The sequence below is a fragment of the Acinonyx jubatus genome, chromosome B1 (assembly GCF_027475565.1).
Source record: "Acinonyx jubatus isolate Ajub_Pintada_27869175 chromosome B1, VMU_Ajub_asm_v1.0, whole genome shotgun sequence".
NCBI classification, from domain to species: Eukaryota; Metazoa; Chordata; class Mammalia; order Carnivora; family Felidae; genus Acinonyx; species Acinonyx jubatus.
In genome coordinates, this window is record NC_069382.1 from 92,538,364 (window position 1) to 92,547,176 (window position 8,813).

The following is an 8,813-nucleotide window of genomic DNA, read 5'->3' on the forward strand; positions in this document are numbered from 1 at the left end:
ACTTATAGCTATGCATAAACTTATAACTAAACATTTTATTGGTTGATAAATGTAAAAAAAATGTTTCAAATGATTAAAGAATACACTTTAGATGATATAAATGAACTTTGTTTGACATTTCATGAAGTGGACAGTCACCATTTGAGCTGAAAGTGGGTGGAAGGCAGAAAGCTTTTATAGGATAAAGAAAAAAGAATAGGGACAAGAAAAATAGAAAGTGCTGGTGGGGCCACACAATCAACCTTGTTTGGGGTGAGAAATAACAAGAAAATAAGTATAGAGCCCAGTGTTGGCTTGTTGTTTGGGGATGGCCAGTCAAGTAGAGCATTTATGAGACCCCAAAGTTATCTAACATTTAGTTTGGTGAAGTGACACCCCCAGGGCAGGAGCAGCTCCATCTTGGGTCTAAACAATTATTTTAACAAAATATTTCTTAAGATTTAAGATTTCAACTATTTAAAATATTCATGAGTTGATTGATTTAGTTAGCATTTATTTGGGGATACTAATATGACTGTACATAAGAGTTGCTCAGATCTTGGAAAAAAGACTCTGAATATTGATGAACAATATAAAATACAAAATAAGAAGAAACAAAAGGATTTTAAACTGTTGAGCGTTTGTTTTTGTATCAGCTGAAACTATTTATTAAGCTGTAAGGTGAGGGACCTTAAAAAAAAAAAAAACTAAAATATTTACCATAGGCTAAATGGAATTGTCACAGGTTCTCAACTAACTGCTATACAAAGTTGAACATTAGCATTTCAAAATGAGAACATTACCTGATTGAGTGAAAGGTTGAGAGAAATCAGATCAAATGGAAGTTTCCTGAGTAGAATACCAAAATATAGATGTAAAGAAACAGTATGTATCACTAGTGAATAAAAAGAAGCAAGAACATGACATTTATTGTACACAAAACTCTCCAAAGAGATGTTTTGAGAATATGGAAAAAAAAAATCAAATAATTTGAATACTTTAATGTTGCTTTCTCTCTTATTTGGAGAAATAGTTAAAATGTTGTCAATGAGTTTAGATGAGATGATATATATTCAAAAAAAGATACACATCAGGTTTTTTTTGTCATTGTTCTTTTCCTGAAACTTGATACAATCTCTGGTTCATGAATCACTGTTATCCTTCATTCCTGAATCTTTAGAGCAGAACAAAGCTTTGCATTACAATGACACTGAATTGGCTATGTGGCAATGATAAAGCCTGCAACGTAGGACTAGGGAGCCCTGCTCAGAAAGGGAATGTGTAGGATTTAAGAATGTTGGAAACAATAAAGTTGTTTTTATTGCCAGCCTCTCTATAGCCAGCAACATTGGAGAACCAAAGGTAAAAATAAATTAGAAATTTATATTCCTGTATGTGTATTTATTTATTTTTAATTGCCCTCTCCCTTCTCCAAGGAAAATGCATTTTTTCCAGTGTGGATGCTAATTATCAGGTCTTAACTATAATAATGATAATGATGATAACAATAATAACAATATGAGTAACTGAATAAATGGTTTACACATTACCTGATTTAACTCTCAAATATATCGTAAGTATGTTTAATTATTGTTAACATTTTACAACCAATGAAACTGACGTCCAAGATAATATAGGATATAACCAAAGTTAAGCAGGTTATGAACATAGCTTTGTTTGACCCCTAAGCATGTATTTTCAACCTCCATTCTAGACTCTTATACTGTAATCCAGAATGGTTTCTTAAAGGAGACTCTGCTGCTCTATAGTGCTGCCAAATGTGTGTGGCTAAACCCTGAATGAATTCCTGATTCAGTGGACCCTGTACATTTTACACAGGCTCATTATTTTTTATTGTGTGTGTAATCTAGTTTCGCCCATCTCACCTGACATCCTCCAGATAATATAAATTCATTCACTTAATTCAGATATCCTTAACATAATAGAATAACTTACACTTAGTAAGCAGAAGTGTACTTTTACTTCTGCTTACTATATAATAGGTTGACTTTTGTTAAGTGTTGACTATGAATGAAGAACTCTTCTAGATAATCTGCGTGTATTAACTCATGAAGTCCTTCCAACAACTCTTCAAGGCACAGAGGGCCAGCTTTATGGATGCATGACCTGTACAGTTGCACAGAGTTTCATGCTCAGATGGGCTAGACTTGGTGGAATGATATGCCATCATCATTTTGATATTCTACATAATTTTACCAATGAACATGTGCTTTTAAAGTCTAATGGGACATTGAAGCATGCACAAGAACCAAGAAGTTTCATGCAATAGGCAGGCTCCATTTTTTGCTACCTTATTTGTAGACGCCTTTCACGATGTCCTAAGAGTATAAAATTCCAGTGGACCCACACTGCCAATGAAAGGTCAGGAAAATTCAAACCAGGTGCAAGGTAAGTAGGTTACATCTACCATGGGGTGAACAGAGGTGCTGATAGCGCTGAGAGCCCATGCATTCTCTTCAGACCAAAACTAACTTCAAACCCAGAAGGAAGGTAATGACATTTCAAGAAACATGAACAACCAAGGAAGTCTATCAGTATCTTTTCTTACTCATGTCACATTTCTGTTATGTTAAAAGGGTGATATAGAAAGGAGGAGAAAGATAGGGCAAAACATTTTCCCTTTTGTCCTTCCTTACTTGTCAGCAAGCTATAGCTAAAGAGTATTGGTAGAATGTGTGCCTATCAAGAAGTAAAATAAAAACAGGTGAGTTAGTTTCGTGCAGTGTTTCTATTCTTTTGGTAAGAGCAAAATACATATGCATGTATGAGTTACGGAATAAAAATTGTGTAATATCAATGATTCCATATACAGGTTAAATATTCTCAAATTCGTATATAAACTGGCGTTGCATAACATAAAGATGAATGACATAATTTGTGCTAATAATTTAAATGTTTATTTTTTCTGTACTTAAAATGGTTATAAACAGGATATAAAAAATATCCAGACAAGTTCAGAGACATAGATTATATTTTTTTAAAAAACATTAGATTTTTGAACCTTTAATGACATTTTTTTTTCCTGCTTGTCAAACATAGGGCCTCATATTTTCACTGTGTAATGGATCTTGCGTATTATTCAGCTAGCCCTGTAGGGAAACGTTACTATTATCATTTCTATGTTACAGATGAGGAAACTAAGCCCCAGAGAAATCAATTAACTTGCTCAATGTTAAACAGCTAGTAAATAAAGGAAGAATTTGAGCCAGGCAGTAAAGTGTCAGACTCAATAATCTAAACCACTATATCAAACAGCATAGTGTAGTGGAAATAACACAGTATTTAAAATCATGTCTGGAGATAAGTCCTTGCCCTTCTGCTTAATCTCTGCAAAAGTCCCTTAAAGTTGCTCTGATACACAATTTTACACGCGCGTGCATGCACACACACACACACACACACACACAAGGATTCTTAATACTTATAGGTTTGCTAAGATGTGCAAATGAATAATGTATGTGAAAGCAATTTAAAACCGGGGAAGCACTATGCAGATAATAGTTACAAGAGTTGGGCTATTTTGAATGTTTACATGCAGCCAACTTGCATGTAAATAAAATGAACCTTTTAGGAAATAATTACTATTCGGGCATTATTGCCAAAAACCTAGGACAACAGGCATTTCAAAAAACATGCATATTGAATAGAAAAATGAAATAAATTATCCCTGTCATTTGGTTTGGATAATTAATACACACATTATTTGCAAGAATAATTCTGGTGAATACCTCTCCCTTTCATCCAACACTTTATACTACCTGAATAAGGATTCTGACAAAAATCTAACTCTAACTCAAAACTTCACAGCTAAATCAGAATGCCTCTCAATAAATTTTCACTTTTCTTTAATAAAATACATTCTTAAGTAGGATCTATAGGCTCACTCTTGTACTTAAATGCAATATTTTGTGGATCAGATACCCATGCTTCCACATTTATATGATATTTAAATAGATATCATCAAGTTTACTCATCACCCATTCAGTACATGACACCAGTAAGAATTTTCTTTACTTTTTAATTTACTTATTTATATGGTTTCTCACCTGAAATGTGGAAATTATGTTTGAACTAATGATTAATTTAAAAATTTTTAAACTTTTAAAACATACTAAAATTTCAAACTTTTTCAATGGAAAGAAGAGAACATGTGAATGTTGAACTCAGTTCAGCTCTCTGCTTAATTTAGTCCAATTTGTAAGACAAAAGTTAGAAAATGGGAGGAGCTCAACTTATAAATGCAAATGAAAAATGAATTAAAAGCTTTTGGTGGAAAGAGCTTGAAGATCTCTCCTTGAAAACATTATTATTTTCATTTTCTGGGGAAACAAACCACACATTCTAATTCTCAGAGCAGAGAATGTTAGTATTTTTCCAATGACAAGAAGAAAAATTTTCCAACTTTTCAACTGCTCCTGTCATAGGTGTGAGAACAGAAACTTTTACTGGCAAATTCCTGCAAAGCTGACTTTTTCTTTTATTCTGAGGAAAGTTCCTTTCATTAACTACAGGGAATAAAATGAAAATGACTTTGGTCTTGTCCTTTCCATGCTTTAACAAACATTAAAATTGAGTCTATCCAAAATTCTGTCAGGATAATTTGTACTTTCTGAGACAACATCCGTAAAGTTAAATGGTACTGATTTTCTGTGATTTCAAGAATGAATCCCTTGAGTTAAAATTAACTTTGTGTCTTTTTCTATTTACACTTATGTCTAATTCACTGATTTTTTTTTTTTTTTTACATCTTGGTCTTTCATTTTTTTTTTTGGTCTCTCTGAGTCTTTGCTCTAGATATGGCTTTAGGTATTCTTTTTCCATTTCTATGAATAAAAACATGAAATGATTTTATAATGTATCTTCAAAATATTCTGTTTCACATATTTATATGACTTAATTCTCACAAAAACCCTTTAAAAGAGTGGATATCAAGATTGTTATTATTACACTTGAAAAAACACTCAAATAAATTCATCACAAAACAGCACACATTTAGTAAGAGATGAACTCGACAGATACAAGTGCATATATATATGCTTTCAACACTAGCATTTCACTCCTCCCTGCTGCTCCAAGGTTGATCCATCTCTTGGAATGTCTGTATTTCTTTCTGTCTACCTCAATCTTGGTAGTTCTCTTGTTCTCACTTTCTGTAAATGTTGTTGTTTGTGCTTCCTCTGATTTTTTTCTTACTTTCTCATTTTTCTTTTTTCTTACTTTTTAACCTTGTATCTTTATCTGAGCTAGCTTTATAATAAATCTGATAGCATTTTAGGTACTTATGAAATTAAGTTTTAGGTACCCTGTTACCATTTTTAAAGCACGGAAGGAGACTCCCCCCCATGTTTGTTGTTACCAAATGTATATATCTGATACATTACATATATATATATGTATATAAAATGCATATATGAATGAGTTATAAGTTTTTGACTTGTAAGACTTCATGCTATTTCTCCCCTTCTGCATTTCCTTTTTCCTTTCTCTTTCTTTTAAACTTCTTTCCTTAAACTCTACTTTAAGATTTATTTTGCAACTACTCTGCACATATATATATATATATATATATATATATATATATATATATATATCAAGAAAGAGAATCACCTTCTGGATAAGTATAATTACAGACACACATATTTAAGGATAAAAAATGAATGATTAAGAAAATGAAACAAAAAATAATCAATATTTTCCCTTTTAAAGTTCTACTTTTGGAAATGGTTTATGCTCAGAAAGACTTCCAAGCCTAAATTTTTAAAGACCTTTTATTTTCAAAGTCTCTTGTTCTAAAAATAAGTGGTGACTCAAAGAATAAAAAGTATCAGCATGCTAGAGTACTGTTTCTTCCTCTTTCTTCCACTGCAATATTTAGTTTATTGTCTTAGCACCTCTGTGTGTATTTATAAATAAAAAGAATAATTACAGGTCACAAAAGAATACAACAAATAGTGTGTTCATTTACAAAGAATGGAATGATTACTCAGTTAAGCTATCACTGCAGGAAGGTAGAAAATAATACGTGCAATATGCATGTGAAATGCATCTCTACCTTTTCCAAGCTTCTGCTGTCTTTTCATTTGCATCTCTATGTAAAAGATACTGGTTGCAGAAATAGAGAGCCACGTTAGACAAGCCTGCATAGCTGCTGGGCAAGTAAAGTTTATTAAAACCTTAGGGTAGAGAGCTAAAGAACATGCTCAACTTTTCTAATGTCACGGGAACCAATGAAACAAAGTAAGTATATTCATTCTATCTTTTCTAATTCACACCTCACACAAACCTATATACTATATTCCAGGAGATGGGATGGATTCTACAGTTGTCAAGTGCAAATGGATATATCTGCATGTGTATAAATATATTTAGCAATTAAAATTGCTAGTGAAGTATGGACAAAAGTCAAGCATAAAGACTCTTGTATTAAAGGCTTCTCCACATTTTTGGTACTCTGTAAAGATACTTCTGTGTGGGCAAGTTCTCAAATTAGAATCATAGAGACTCCAGCAAAAAAAAAAAAGAAAAAAAGAAAGATAGTGAAATACTATTTTAACTAGTCACACTGGAAATTTTTCACCCAGTTTTTGGCATTTTTTGAAAATCGATGACTTAAACACAGTTTATCCATTCCTGTAAGTAATGAGCATTAAGAATTGTATAGCTTTGGGGAGGTGCCTGGGTGGCTCACTAGGGTAAGCGTGGGACTCTTGATTTCGGCTCTAGTCATGGTCTCACGGTGGTGGTTGTGGGATTGATCTCTGTGCTGGGCATGGAGCCTGTCTGAGATTCTCCCTCTTTCTCTCTCTCCCTCGGCTTCTCTCTCTCTCTTTCTCCCCCCCAAAAAACCCCACAAAATATAACTTTGGATACTGAGTTGGGGCCAGTAACCTGTCACAGAAAATGAAACATGTAAAGAATTGTATAGTGTCTTGGGCAGAGTTATATTCAATAATGGTTACTGCTGCATTTAGTATTATTACTTTTTATGTTGTTATTATTAACTTATTGTTAGAGGTCATCTCCATGTATGATTCTTTGTGAAAATATGTATAAGGCTTATAGCTATGTGGCTACTCAACGAAAATAGGCACATTGTGTTTCCCATTGATTTGCCATCATTTCATGTATTTTTGTATCTCACCTGTCCCCTGTGGTCAACAATGTGCTATCTGGAGCCATGCTGTCTGAGTTGGAATCTCAGCCTGCCACTTATAAATTGTATGATCTTGGGCAAGTCACTTAATCTCTCTGTCTCAGATTTCCTCTGTAAAGTGGAGATAAAAATAGTACCTTCTATAGCGGATATTCATGAGGACTCAGTGAGTTAACATATGGGATGTTAGAGTAGTGCTTGGCACTGAGCATCAAGCAGCTTTTAGCTATCTTCTGCCTCTATGCCTCGTTTTGTGTTTTAACTCTTATCAAAAGAGGTGATAAAGGCAATATGTACAAAATGAAAAAATTAAATTACACATGTAATACCTTGGAATTGTCTGCATCTGTTATACATTGCTTTCCTAGTAACGGCAAGTAAACAAGCACATCATGCATTGAATTGTATCGATGCACGTGCACGGCATTTTTAAATTTTCCCATTGCACAGAGACATGTAAGTGGATTAATAGAGGGAAAATAATTATTTTATGCACAAAGTCACTGTGGAAAATATTTTTAGTTCTTTGAAGTGTTTTTCCCCCTCTCAACTAATTATCAAGTAGCTGCCTGATTGCTGATGATTGATGACTGATGGAGAGGAGGTTCAGCAGGTGCTAATAGTTTGGTTAGCATAAGTGGTTCTGAGGAAGGAGCTGCATATTTTTGAGGCAGACAGAGCTACGGAACATTCTCTCGAGGGTGGTGATTTGGAGGGTACATGTAGAATTTGTGTTACAAATGAAAAGAGTGGGATCTGAAGATTGTCTTAAATGTAATTGCTAATGATAATAATAGTTCTGCTTCTGACGATGATGCATAAAAAGGGTATTTTAAACTTTCAGGAGACAAAAGAAAGTCAAAAGCAACTTAGAGACAAACCACACTTCCCTAATCTGATATTTAAAAAAAAAGTAAAACCTGTAACTACATAGTTTTTTTTTTTAAAATGACACATGTTGGGTGTTAAGTAAATGATAATTTTGAAATAAAAAATAAGTGAAGTATAAGTATTAATAAACTGTGATTTCTTTATTAAAAAGCCTATTATTTTAATGGAAGTCTGTTCAATTAAAATTTCAACATACACGTAAATGTTCTTGGAAAATTTTTTCCCCTCAGTGGTAATTTTCTCATTTGGTTGAGGCATTCTGAAAGACAGAAAGATGAAATTCAGCAGGGACAGCTAACAATGGGAAAATACCTGTCACATGTAGAGGATGTGAGTGAGAGCCCGTAGGGGTACCTATGACCCTGTCTGTGTCTCAACATCTCCATGGAGTTTCTGAGGGTCCAGACAACACAGGAAAGAATAGGAACATGAGAGTCAAATCTCCACACCCAGCTGCTACAGCAGGCTGAGTTGAAATATGTGGCCCCAAGCCAACTGAACAGCATTTACCTCCTCTCGAGCCCAAATCTAGATCATATGATTTCCATATGGTGTCTTGGGGGCATATAGGAAAAAAGTAAAGAAAATGAAATTTAACAAAGTGGAGGTGAGGAAGGAGTTGTGAACAAAATGACCTGATCTACTAGCCATGCACCAAGCTATAAGCAAAAGAAATGTAGAAAGACAAGATAACGGTAGCTATTCTACCCTGAAGATTCAGGCCTTGCTTTGCTCCTCCCACCATATGGAAAGGGAGGAATGCAATAGA